At 38.4% G+C, this 15,076-nt stretch overlaps 1 protein-coding gene across 1 annotated transcript in view; it reads right to left on the reverse strand.

Moving 5' to 3' along the window:
- TNPO1 (transportin 1) overlaps positions 1–13,710 on the reverse strand; it is a 74,032-nt gene extending 60,322 nt beyond the window's left edge. Inside the window, exon 1 of the mRNA XM_082302207.1 lies at positions 13,614–13,710. The gene's annotated coding sequence lies outside the window, so the exon portion shown is untranslated. The remainder of the gene's footprint in view (positions 1–13,613) is intronic.
- Between the last annotated feature and the right edge of the window lie 1,366 nt (positions 13,711–15,076).

Below are 15,076 nucleotides of genomic sequence, written 5' to 3' on the forward strand. Positions count from 1 at the left end.
TAATTATTCTCTAATAAATATTAATTCTCAAAATAGTCATCATTTCAGAACTGTTAGACAGTTTCAGCCACTTTACCCTTTAGAAAATTTTTCCCACTGTTCAGTGTTATTCCACTGGTAAAACTGGATTTTTTTTCTAATTTTGAGATTCTAATAGCAACCTTCTTGTCATAAAATTCAGGCATTTTAATCTGTAATATGGGTACTTATTAATGGTAATCAATAATTCAATCAGTTGCTAAAATCCAGGCTTCTGAATTTCCACACAAACTGCTTATAGTGTTTCTCTGCATAGGACTGTATGCACAGAGGAAATAACAGATATTCCACAATAGCTTTCTGTTTAAACCCTTTTATGTCAAGCCAAGAGTGATGTAGATTAAGCTAAGCAGAAGAAAAGCTCTCATAACACAGAATAAATGTGTCTATGTGAAGGAGCTCATGCAGAATAGCTACTGCTGTACTATTTTGCAATGCCTTGTGCCTGGAGATGTGCCCTAAGTTTTCACTTAAAAAAAATACTGATAGTCCTCACATCCAACATATCAAATGAGCATCCATTCTAAAACATTTGGTGCAGTCTTTGAGTTCAGCCATATGATACAAGATTAGTATTTATTACACAACAATTAATTTGAATAGTCTTACGAAGAAGACACTTTAACCCTGCGAAGCACCAGAGAGGGTACTAAGGAGACTGAAGACAGTTTGAAAGGATTTTGTGTTTCTGACTGAAACATCCATGAAATTAATTTTCTACTTTTCCAGAGCTGATTGGTTAGGATAGAAGGATTGTTTTAAACAGAAGCCCAAGCAAGCTTCAGAAAAATATTTTTAAGATGGGATCTCAACATTACTTCATATTTTTGTTGAGTTGTTTAAAAATGGGAGCCAGAAAAGGCTGTAAGCTTACTGTTTTTTAATGCAACACTAACCAATTCCACTATTGCAAGTGTAATTCTGTTGAAGGTAGAACTTCGTGGTTAAGACTGGCACAAAGGATATTAAGTTGCCAAATGCAGGAGTGGAATCTCTTCCTGGTAACAACGGTTGCAAAAAACCCCCCATTTTTTAAGATTCTTCAGTGTCACGTTAGATGACAAAAGGCCAAGAGGAAAACCACCTAGCAGAAGATAAAAAAAATTCAACATGATTCACCAATAATCATAAGCCTTGGAATAAAGAAAAAAGTTTTGTGGATGTATCAAACTAAGAATTTGCTTCATTGATACAATTAACATTCAAAGCAGCAAATATATGGCCTTTCAGGTAATATAACTTCAGACTTGTGTATCATTAATTGACCATTATTTCCTACTGTTATTCACTTTCTCTGGTCAGTAGGTCTAGGAGTAGAATAAGAAGCTGAAGAAACTGAGAGATATTATGTTAGCTTTCTACTCTCCTGAGACAATTCTAGCCAGAATTCGTTTTGTCTTATGTTGTGTATGAAACTAGAAATTGTATATGTATACAAATGTTCCAACAGTACGACACCTCATAATGCAACACTGGCATTTCAATATTCAAGGCAAATAAACCTGTAATGTGATTTGCTGTCCATGGAATGCCATCAGTTAGATAGACTTTTTCCAAGCATATCTACAGTTACAATAACATATCTGCTCATGAAATCTGTTACACTGTTGCCTGTGTGAAAGGGAGAACTCATTATTGTTGCAATCACCATCCACGATTTCATGGTTTCTTTTCTCAAAGGTGAGGAGCAGTATTTCTTTTTGCAGATAATGTCTGTAAAAGCCTACGCTGTGGAATCCCATCGAACAGATGAAACAGTACTCAGGATAAACTGACAGCCTGTAATTCCACTCTACTGACAAGAAGTACATTCCCTCTTTATTTAATGAATACCTCTGCTTCTCATGCATCAAACGAGCATAGAGGAAAGAGCACAGCAACACAGTTTCCATATATATGAAGGTACAAAACCATCACACCATTGCAGATAAAATGGATCGCTGGCCTCAGCATGCACTAATATTTTTTGTTTTGTAGAACAAGTAAGACTTAATTCAAATTAGGATAACAAACACCAACATATAGCACAGGCTTATGTACAGGTCAAAACTGAAACCCAAATCTCTTGCTGTTCAAGGGCTAAATTAGATACATAACATTTTCAGCTGCAGGGACAAAAACCTGTCAAGCTTTCACCAACTAGAACATCATCAGAAGCATTCTGATTTTGAATTCTGCTTTAGAAATCAAGGATTGATGGAATGCAGGATGGAATACCATTCTTGTAATTCATGAAAAGTCCAGCTGAATGAAGTAGTAGACAGTGCAAAACTGCAAAGATCTCTAGATTTAAAATGCCTTTGATCAATTAATCTAGACAAGGATGCACCATTTCTTCAAAGGTACCAGTATGAGAGGACAAAAGGAAATGACCTTAAGCTAAGACTGGAGAGATTCTGATATTAGAAAAAAATTTTCACTATTAGGGTGATCAAGCATTGTAACAGGTTGCCAAGGGAGGTGGGGGAGTCACCATCCCTGAAGGTGTTCAACAGGCAACTGGACTTGGCACTGGGTAATGTAGTTTAGTGGTTTAGGGGTGACAGTAGTAGTGCTGGATGGATGGTTGGACTAGATGATCTTGTAGGTCCCTTCCAATCTTGATGATTCTATGATAATTTCATTTCCACAGCTAGAGATACCAAGTGCAAAAATAGTGTGCGGCTAATGATTTGCCCCACTGTAATCACACATGCTGGATACTAGAACGGCAGTACATGCTTTTAATGGTGGCAGTCAGAAAACAATCTAAAACCAAATGGAGAGCTGTTTGAGAAAAACATCACCTCATGAACTTGTGACAGAAAATACCAGATCAATCAGCTGAAATCGAAATTAGTAAAGGGAGTAAGTGGGTGTACAAAGGATTAAAGGCATCATTCTTGAGAGCCCAGTTTTATTTAAACCTCTACTGTCAAATTTCATGTCTGAAATCCAGCATGCAATTTTTGCCTGCTTAAAACTCTTTTAAACATGGTTATTGTCAAGTGCACATGAACCCTATTCTACTCCCTACTTAAAGTATAGAGTAAGATTTCTTTCTCTGAGCTGTAGGAGGCAAAGCAACTGATGTCTGCTGGAGGATTTTTGCTGAACTTCAGTTTTTCTAATTGGTAATTCAGGCTTCCCCAAGATGCAGATAAAAATCAAAATGATACACAGCTTTGGAACCTGTTCCTCATGACAGATCAGAATGCAGACTTCTGAAAACATCTGGGACAAGTAGCAGATATAACTTAAAAACGAAGTCACGGCTTAAAAAAACCCTACACCTGGATGGGTATAAGATTGTGAAAAAGATGCAGTCCCTGAAATTCTCGCATTCACTTTCCTTCAGTTATGCATTCATTCTTATCAACTATCAGAGATTAATAAAAATAAAGACACTAACAGATGCAAGATTCCTCTTTTGACTTACTGCATGCTTGAAAAGGTGGTTCTAGCCCCTGCAAATCTTGGAAGGAAAGTCATACAGTGAGAGACTCCATGGTGCCCGTTCCTCTCACCATGGCTCAGCCAAGACAGACAGGCACAGGCACGTGATTTACATCCATTGCTCTTCTTTTTCAGTAATGTTTGCAGACAAAGTCATCTCTGCTACTAAAACCAGCAAACGTAAAGGAGATAACAACTCATCATGGGATAGTGCCAAATTTGGGGAAGTTCTTGGCCCTGAAAAGAATGCATTGTTTATTTAAAATTAAGTTACTCACAATTATTAAAAAAACTTAATCTAAGTAAGCAGTGATCTGTTTTTAAGTTAACTTTGAAAAAATCTGCACCATGATGAACTAAAATACATCTAAGTTCTCCAACTGTTGTCAAAATGTAGGCACTTATAAACCAACCAAGTTTAGAGCAAAATGTATATAAAAAAGTATATATTCCCCATGAAACAGTTCACAAATTTAAATTCCTTCTTGTATAACACTATCTTAACAATCATAAACAATAATCATACATTAGAAGGTAAAAATTAGGAATCTCATAAAATAAGATACAGAACTTGTAAAGGTGCTGAAGACCTTTTGCTAGTAGAAAGAAGTAACAAATACACGTCAAGTGGCGTATTTATTTGTAAGTATGTTTTGATACATAAATGAGGTAAAAATGATCTACTGTGGAAAAGAAAAGCTAAGTTAAAACCAAACACACAAAATTAAATCTTTTGACCTTCCAATTTAAATTACTAAAATTAGTTATTTTACACTGTTTAAATCAGACCACTGTCTTTTCATGGTATGCACTCACTGGAAAGAAACCAACTGTAAAGAAATGAGTACAAAGGAAGTCTCAAAAAACTGAGAAGTCTCCTCTGAAAAGGCCATCAGGCATAATTAGGAATTCAGTACAGGGTTCAAGGCAAAAATTATATTGGGAGCCTTAAGACCGGATTAATCAGGATTAGATTTTATTTTTACTTCTTGGCAAAATACCTTGCATCCCAGGATACACATAATTCAAAACCACACACTCACCTACTTTCGTCCCAGTCTTTTTTGGAACACTCCATGTTTTTTAAAACCTTTACACACAGAACATGCACTAAGACATGCAACTGTCAGTGACACTACCACTGTCTGATCTGTCATTGGTGACAACACTGGTGCTTTGGTGATATGTGCAATACTGACAGCAACAGTGCTGGCTAAATCATTATCTCTGGTTATTGTAATAGAATGCTAGTGTATTCTTCCCTGCATAGCTGATCAATTTCCTTACTGCAGTGAGTGGCTTATCTAAGGTTCTTAAGATGCTGTTGCCTCAAGGAAATGGCAGTATTTCAGTTTCTATTAGTCCCTGCATATCTCCAGTAAGCAGGTATCTGTCCTGCATAGGGATTTATCGGTGGAGTCATAGACGAGCTGGCAGGTACACAAGTGGAAGAAGATTTACAAACCTTCAGAAAGAAACTGGAATTCGGTCTTACCCAGTGAGCCTGAGTACAGGGTGTTCTCTAATCTCTAATGTCAGATAAATATAAAGAAATTACATTCTCATGGAAAAGAGTGAGGAAATAATTACTGATCTGGAATGAAGCTCCCTCCAAAAGAGAATGTGTTCCTCAGTGGGAGCAGTCAACTGCTCCAATCATACACATAAACAAAAGGATGATACCCTAACCACCCTAACCAAAGAAGCAAAACTCTTAAGGTAAATAACTTACTGATCTTAATGAGAATGCTAAAGAATGACTGCACAATCCTTGTTTCCCAAGCCTCAGATAAACAAGGGAGTAAATAAAGGCAGAAGTACTGCCACCCCCAAACTGTTCCTGCATCTATATAAACAGTGGAATTTGCAGACACATAAAAACCAATGTTTTTGCCTTCTCTGAACATCAATATTTTCAGATAAGTAATTATATGAGCTGAATTTATTATTGTTTAATACAACGAACAGTATGATCCAAGTGCTTCAAAATTAACTTGACAGAAATTTTGTGAGACAACTACAAAAGAACAGAGAAATGTCTGTCTTATTGAAGACACATTATTAATACATATTAAAACAATATTAAAAATTCCTAAAGAAAATTTCCAGTTTTCATTTGACCAAAGCAATAAAACTGACTGCATATTGTAGCAAGGAAAGCAGCATAATCTTAAGAGCGAAGACTATTTCCATTAATAGATGCACACTGAATATCCAGTAGAAATAACCAGTGGAAGAGTGCTTTAACTTTTTCAGTTTAAGCATATTAATGCTCTTGGATATGACATCTGAAGATGAGGTTTTAGAGAGGTCTCAGACTTCCAATTAAACAAGATATTCAAGTTGTTATAGTTTGAAGCCAACAGATATCACAGAAGAAAACCTAAAGAATTGTTCTACACAGATCTTCATGGCCCTTTTCAGCAACGCATGTTAAGAGAGCACTGAATAATTACAAGTAGACAGGTGGACTTATACTGTCTAGTTAAAAAAAGGCACAAATATAGGAAGCAATTTAAGAACAAAAGTGTAACAGTTTAATTCTTACTGTATTCTCTCATTTCTAGCCTTGTTTTTTGAAAAAACATTCTCACAACTGTAGCTGTTAGATCAGTTAATATTGAACCAGTGTAAAGGAAATTGCAAGCAAATCTGAATGCAAGCAATTCACCTTACCTAAAGCTCCTGTGCTGAAGTGGCTACACTGCTGTTAATGCACAGATAGAGACTGTTATTGTACAGATGAATGATCACATAAAATTCCTTGAGCAGTTTTATGCAGCCTTAATCAACTTGCTACCAGTCCCCTTAGCAATTCTATTACCTCTTTCTGGTTCAAATGCAGCATTTCATGAAAGAAGAAACATTAGGAACAAAAAATTAAATTAGAAGTACATTATGCGTTCGGGTTAGAAAAGTGAGGTAGGCTGAAAGAATCTGAACATATAAAAATGCAATTAGATGGAGAATCTAATTGTAATTCTTACTTAAGTCATAAGTTTTCAATATTTTAGTCATTTAAATACTTATATGTTGGTTTGTGAAGGATATCAGAATGTATTTGAATCAGAGACTAGCTGCTGCGATCAGTTCCTTATTCTAAATGATACATATGTAAATGAATTCCGTTGAAATGCTATAAACAAAACAACCAATAAAAAAAAATTCAAGGGTTTTAAAGGTCTGCTTTTATTTTTCCCTTGTCCAAAGATAAAAGAAATTTATTTAGCGGAGAAACTGTAATTTAAAATAATTCAATCTGTCTTAAATGCACAGGTCATTTAATAAATTGAAGGCCACTTAAAATACGTTTTTCATGAAAACTGGTGGCAAATGACTTCACCAACTCCACTAAATAAACTTACTGGCATTCTACAAATCATCTTTGTCTTTAAAAAGTATGCAACCACTACATGAAACATAAAGCTATGAAGACTTGAAACTACAGTTACAGGCTGAACTGTATATAGCCAAAAGAATAAATTAACACCTCTCCCCTATATAACAGTTCTTATACATTATCATAATGCAGAATATAGGCTTTTTTTTCCTGCTAGTGATTTTATGATCTTCACCTTGAGAATCAATTTATTGACCTGCACCATGCTTTGTCATATGATGCCCTTTAAAATGTGTAATACAAAAAACATTCCAAGATACTTTCTGCCCTTTCTCACTTTTTATGTGGAAATTCTCCTTAGGTGAAATGTTCACAGAGGTCTTAAGTCTCTCTCATACTTCTCATTCTCCCTGTATTTGCCTACTGGAAAACATTTATATTCTGTTTTGTCATTCAGTTGTAAATGGTATGCAGAAATGGCTGTTTCATTACATGCCTGACACATTAAAGCCTTATATGTAGAGCTTCTGGGCACTACCATACCTGAAAATTAAGTATAAAATGACATATTAAATTGTAAAAAAAAATTGAGCAATTTTCTGCATAATATGGCAGCCAGGTTTTTTTAACTTCTTTCAAATTATCTTCAATAACAAACCTGACTGTTTGACAATGTATTGAATGTCTTACAAACAAGGTGTCTTATACACAAATAAAAACATTTTCATAAAACTTGGTCTTTCCTGATGGTTTAACACCAAGAGAGTTAAAGCTGTTCAGTATAGATAAGACCAATGTTGACTTTTAATACTTTTTCAGGATTTCAAAATTGAACTTAAAAGTCTAACTGAGGAAATCTGAGGTCAGTTTCAAACACATAACTAAATTAGCATAATCTGAAAGGGCATTTGTATAATAAATTGTTCTCTCTAATTAACACTTACTGAAAATGTAAACAGGACAGCTGAGCTTCACTAAAGTAAAAATTTGTTTGCCTTCTTTCAGACCTACCTGGCCCTAGCAGGGCTGAAGTAATTAATCTACACAGTACTGTTGCAGTAGAGTAATGAATTTTATTATCTCACATTGATATCATCTTCTGGAGGACCCAAGGATTAAATTGCAATGAAAATATTACACTATATCTAACCACTCTGAACTTGAGGTACCTTTTTGTAAGCTCCACAGAAGACACTAGAAGGGATGTTGCAGAGCACAAAACCATGTAATACAGCACCTTTTCTAGAATTCCTTCTGACGTGTAATATTTTATCACAGATATCAAACTCTCAAATTAATTTTTAATGTCTCACCTTATTTATCACTGTATCACACTTAATTCTAGCTCTTACGATTTCTGCTATTATCTCTGATAAAACAAGAGCAAGAAGAAAATATGAAGAAAAATATAAATACTATTTTCTATTATTGCTCTTTCTACCTGTAGAATTTTACATCAGAACCAAACATATCTATAAGTGTCACATTTTATTTGTGAAAATAGCAAGTCAGATTATGAATAATTCACAGGCCAACATTTAAAATTTCCACCACAGTTTAAGTACAACTTGTATGCCCTCACACAATTCAGGATAGTTATTTTTTCCCATGGGTATACTCTTTCTCCTAAGCTCCAAGAAAAAATTGTGGCAAAGAAATTGTCCTTATGTTCAATTAAATCTGCATTATTACCCAAACCATTATTACCTACAGTGAGATCATCAAAAGGTAGCCTCTGCTATCCCATTTAACCTTTAAAAAACAAGAAAAAAAAAGAGAGAGAGAGAGAATCCCACCCCAATGGAGCTAAAATTATCAAAGACTCATTATGATCCATTATCCCTGTTACCTGGAACAAAAGAAACAAAGCAAGGACAGTATCCTCAATATCTGATGATTCTCAAACTCATGTGCTGATACAAAAACTCATATTCTCAACTGGGAAAATATTAAAAAATGCAGCTTCATATAGTAATTAATTTTCTCATATCTAAATGAAATATTTCATCTTTAATACATCATAAAGCAATTAATAAAAATAAAAATAGAAACAACAAACAAAACAATCCACCCAACAGCTGAACTCTGTGGTGGTTATACGCAAGATTAACCTAGAATTCCCTCATCAGCATCATTTTTTCCACCCCACATCTGAAAAGACTGCAAGTGGAAGTAGCAACCAGAACAAGAGTATTTTGAAATGTACAATGCAAATGAGGGATGCTACAAGTATTGCCAATTGTGCTGTATTTAATTTTTGTTTGCTATTTTGATTCTGTGTAATCACCAAGAAATTAAGAGAATCACTGGAATAGACAATGCTTAACCTGATAGGATTCCTTGCTAAACTGAAAAACATACTATCATCACAGATTGTAAAACATATTACAAGTACTCATTGGTTCAAAAACCAACAGTTATCTCCTGGGGAAATAGGGGATTCTCCAGAAGTAAAGAATTTTGAGGTTACAGTGTGTTACCCAGTTTTTGGTGGAGAAACAACAAGGAGACTAACATAAAGTCTTCTACAGATACATGGAAGATTTTGTAAGGAGGGTGTCTGAAGTAATTTGTCAATGTAATCACAAGACCAAATAAATTCTTACTTATTAAAGTTTAAAAGATTTTAAGACAGGAAGACATCTGAACATATGATATATAAACACACATATATTTGCACTAAGGGCATACATGCTCTCTGTGTTAGAGAGAATAATGAAACAACTAAGTATTTTTAAACCAACCATTTCCTGTCATCAGTTGACCTACTTCTATTCCTTTTCCAAGGGGCTCCAAAAGCATCTCTGCTTCAGACACCAATGTTTTCTGCCTAGCGATGACTGTTTTCTTACATGCAAGTAAAGAATGCAATACATGAGTCTTGTGTTCTTTTTAATGTGATTCCCATTTGTCCAAAAGCTCCCACTCAAAGCTCATCTTGTTTGGTTTTAACTACTTTTTGTGAGCCAGGTTCAACAACTGAAGCTTCCACCTCTTATGCCAAATTCATCTATTTACATTACTCTTAATGGACTACAGTCACTCCTGATTTCCAGAGACATGGCTTGAGGCTTGCCTGCACAAAAGAATAACTTATTGTAATTTAAGGTTGGCTTTTTTTTCCCCTGATGAATTGACTCAAGCAAAACTGATGTAAAACAGACTGAAATATCTGTTTAGATTTTTGCACTGATTTAGCTTATCTGGTAGAAGAAGCAGATGTGCTCTTTTTAGTCTCTGATGAAAATTACTCTTGCCTTCCCACACCTTTCTGCTACTGACTTTTCTTCCTTATCTGTAAAAGAGGTGGTCAAAGTGTAGTGCAGATGCCACTTATGCTTCCTTCCATGCTACATTCAAAACTTAACAGAGGCACAGCTTCTGGGTCTCACTGCTCGTATACAGCCAGCACAGCAATGCCCCCCTGGCCTCCACAAAATCTGTGGGAACAGTTAGGAACTATGGCAGCCACCACCCACACTCAACATAATGAATAGCTCTGCTGTCCCCATGCAGACCTGCACTGCTGGTTCAGGATAGAAGAAGAAGAGGACCAAGACATGGTGAAGTAGGAAGAACAGGATTAAGGAGGTACATGCATGCAGGGGAAGCCAAGGTTCCACTTTGATTTTGCTGGAGGTAAAGGTTGATGATATGGGTATGTGAAGGAGAAAGGATATGACTGAAGTCTGAAATGAAGAATAAACTTTTATGGGTGCACAAACAGAAAGGGAAGCTTAAATGTGAGCATTGGACTGCAATTCTAGCTTGAATGATAGGAACATGCAGTAGGGAAGGTGGGAGAAGAGCCATAGATGAGGCTCTAGTTTGGCATGGTTGGAAAAGCATGTGACCCTGGATACCAGAAGTGACTGATGATAATCACATACCTACTAAGTAAGTTTGGGAACTTCTGGTCTGTATTGTCTCACAATTACTTCTGCAAGTCTGTTCTTTTTGAATTCTAACACAGTAAGTTTTCTTGCATCTCTGTACCACCTACTATCTATTTTCTATTCTCTGCCAAAAACATTTTGTCTTGCCTTTCCTTCTCTCATATATAGCACTGACCTAATATTTAAACTAATGCACTCAGTGGCATGCTCACCATAAGCAGCACATTTTCAGTGTTTAAGGGTATCTCACAGTGGCTTGTAGAAAATGCTGTACAAAACTAAATTACTTAACAGGAGAGTAATTTAAGAGTTTTCTGTTCTATAGTCAAGGTTTAAAAACCAAAAATTTTCTTTAAACACAAGTTTTATTTGATTTTATGCCTTGAGATTTCACTCATATAGAGACAGACATATACAATAGACACAGACACATACACAAACTCAAAATTTCAAATGCATTCAGTACACAGGAAATTAACAAACAATTGTTTTAAAAATGTTTAAATTTCACTCTGGAGCCTGGTTTGGAAAAGAAAACCTCCTAAAGGCTAAAAGTGACATTTGGAGGTTTATTTCATAATGTTATTACAAATGCCATATTCAAAGGCATCCATGTATACATGTATAAATATGTACAGTGTTTCACCATGTACATGACAGGTCTGTACCTAACATACCTAAGCTAAACAGTGGATGTACACAACTATACCTCTTTCAATGAGAGATTTAAAATAATTTCAGTATGAATTGTATAATACAGCTATATTAGTATTTTTCTGTATATGAATATATTATTATTATATATGTACAATACATGCAATAAAAATATTGTATAGTATATATTTGAAATCTATCAATATATGTAGAAAGGCTACCTGAACTACCCAAATCAGTATATAAAACAGTGGAAAGCAATGGATTTGGTTATTGAAACATACTACTGTTAGATGTATTTAAATGTTTGTAGAATTTGGAACCAAATTTATGGGTAAAATTAATTTCTGGGATGAAAACTGACCACAACGACAACATACTTAAGGCATGAAAGTAATGAAAAAGCAGTCCTACCCTTTCAAAAACAAAGCAAAGGAAAAATCCTCCCTGTTTCATGTTACTGACACAGTTTTATAATAAAGTATTGCTCAGTGCATACCAAGTTCACAGACCTGTTGTACAATTTGTTTTATGACACTGACAACAACACTGGGTCTATGAAAGAAGATCTTTATTATTAAGACATTTCAAAGATAAAATGTCAGTCTTTATTTCAGCCCCAGTCTTTAACTGGAAAGATTCTGAATATCAGCTTTGATGAAGGAGGATTTGTAGCCATAGCATCTTGGTGTGCCTGAAGTATGAACAGCATATACTCTACCACAGCTCTGCCACTCTGCTGAACAGTTCTGTGCATACCTATCACCTCACTCAAAGGTAGCTCCATCCCTGGAGCTAAAAGTTAAGCACACATACCTGCTTTATTGAATACCCACATACAAGGACTCCTAAACTGGATTCTAAAGAAATATAACAGAAAAGTGTGTCAGATAAGCCAGTAAAAGCCTACATTCATAAAACCATTATTATGTTGTTTTAACCTCCCTGTCACAAGGCATAGCACAGTGTAGTAGCTGTGCTTGCACCTGTATTAGTCCATTAAGTGTGTCATTGCCTGTATCCAACAGTAATCATGGTCCTTAGTCAATATTCATTCTAACCAGAGGTCTCCTCCTTTAACGCAGTCAATAAACTGCTTTTGTAACCCTGTTTTTGCAACATCATAACTATTCTTTTGTCTTATCCTGCTTTGAGCATAAGTTAGCTAAATCTTTAAAAATGCATTCTAGAGTAATTTTGATAATGCAGAAACTATTCTTCCCAGTTGTAAGCACCTTTCCTCCATCCTCCCACATATCACTCAAAAATAATTACAGTTCACACAGCAGATGTAGAATGAAGACTTATGGGCTCAGTTTCCAATTCTATCAAAGGCTCCTTTTAGGAGTTCGGGAATACGACTATTTTTTCTGTTCAATTACTCATTTACAGAAGGAACGCAAGTCAACTTTTTGTTCAGTGCATTTTGTAAAGATTTAACCACACCTATGATGCATTCGAATGCCACATTAAGGACTACTTATCGATGCAAGAGGACAGGCAAACAGGTTAAGAAGCTGTGGTGGCCTGAATACATCGCAGAACAATCCTCACAGTAGGAGGATTTCTCGGGTCTTGAGCAGAAAGTCAAGTGAGAGGAATTATTACCTTCTCAGCAAGGAGAATCAAGCCATTTATACCAATCCAGAAAGCGTTCCTGTCCTTTTTACAGTCACCCCACAAAAGGTTCACAAGTTCCACTGTCAATTTCCGCCCAGCAGTTAAATTAACAACCTTCCCATGCAAACGAAAGTACTAGACAAACACGAGAATTCTCGCCTCTCTAGTATTTCGGAATAAAAATTTAAAACCCCACCTATCCAAATCTGTACAGCACGGACCCCATGCACGCCAGAAACCAGGGTAGGAAATACGGCCACGTTCCCTATCCTGAAGCGACTTTCACTTTCCGGCTCGCTACAGTGCTGCAGAGACGGCGCCAGCCGTGACACCGGGAGGAGCCGGGGGAAACGCTGGGGGGTATCTCGGGGGCCTCCGCAGGACCCAGGCCGTGGGCCCTCAGGTTCCAGCCGCTGCCTGTCCCGTCTCTCTCCATCTCTCCATCCGTCCATCCACCCACCTATCCATCCATTCCATCCCCGGTAGGAGTGGAAGAGGCAGCCCACGGCGAGACCCCACGGCTCCCCGCCCAACAGCGACGTGGAGGCCGCTGACATCGGCCGGGGGACCCGGCGGCGACTACCGGGGATAGGACATCCCAGCCCGCCCCTCGCAACGCGGACACGTACCCACACCATCCCAGAGCCCGGCGGCAGGGGAGTGGCGAGGGAGCAGCCCGACCTCTCCCTCCGCAGTTCCGCGCGGTGCCGCTCCGGCCCCCGAAATGGCTGAACAAAGGGAACTCGCTCGGCCGCCGCCGCCCCTCGATTGGCCGTGGGGCGGTGCCAGGGGCGGGGGCGCCGCTGCCCCGGTCACCCCGGCAACGGCGGGCGGGATGGAGGCAGCGGTGAAATGGCCGTCGGGCCCCGCCCGGCCTCTCACGCCGCGGCACCCCGGCACGAACGGGCTCGTCACAGGAATCCTTCCCCCTGGGCCCCCCAGGTCGGGCTCCTCTGCCCGCACCCCCTCACGCCCGGACCCCTCCCGCAGCAGCCGCTCCACAGAAGGTGTCTGACACATGTGCCAAAATCACGGAAAATAAAAAAATGAGGCTAAAATCTAGATAGCAAAGGTACAGCACCCTAGATTTCATCACAGGCAGGCAGTGCAAGTGCACACCCAGGGTCTTCCCAGACTTCTCTGGGAGTGAATGGATTCAGAGCAGCCCCGAGAAGAAGGACTTGGTGGTACTGGTGTATGAAAAGTGGGGCATGATCTTGCAATGTGCATTTGCCACCCAGAAAGACAGTTGCATACTGGGCTGCATCAAAAAACATGAGGCCAGCAGGCTGAGGAAGGTGATTCTTCCCGTCTGGCTTCTGTATTCAGCTCTGGAGTCCTTACCACAGGAAAGGCATGGACCTGTTGGAGCAGGTCCAGAGGAACACACTTCAAACCCAAACCATTGTGTTCTATAATTCTATGATGTGGCCAGGTGTCCTGGCAAGAAGACCACTGCATATTCATTCATGGCTGTGGGCATCCCAGCACGTTACAGTAGCAATTTCTAATTGTGCTGCAATACTCTCTCCTTGACTGTAAGCACTAGCTACCTTTTTATTAAACAATGAAAGCTGATATTTTTTACCTGTCGCAATGACCGCCACTGACCACTGCCCAGGCTAGCTCCTGCGGTGTGCGACAGGAGTGGGGAGCAGCTGGAGGCTCTTGGCTTTAAAGCTGCTCCTCAGGAGTTCAGCTCTGCCCACGGGAGCTGAAGCTCCACGCACAGTGGCTGTCAGCAGTCCCGACAAGGGAGAGGATAAAAAGTAGCAAGGAGGCTTGCCACACGGCATAATCCAAATCTATTGGAGGCAACTCACAGGAGACAAGCCTCCACCAGCTCCAGGGAACCCCTTATAAAGGGAGGTGTTACAATGGGGATGGCTTAACTGGGGACCAATAGAAATCTCTAAGGGAGGGATATGGACGAGGATAGACATTTCCTTGGGCCAATAGCCCCAAGCGGAGGAGGGAAAGGGATCACATACCCCAATGGGGCATCGAGGTTTAGGGGATTTCCAAAGGGGGAGGTATCTAGAGGGGTAGGGTCTCAGGGGATTGATGGGGACCACATAAGGGTAAATTGGGA

Source organism: Coloeus monedula (genome assembly GCF_965178545.1).
Source record: "Coloeus monedula genome assembly, chromosome: Z".
NCBI lineage: Eukaryota > Metazoa > Chordata > Aves > Passeriformes > Corvidae > Coloeus > Coloeus monedula.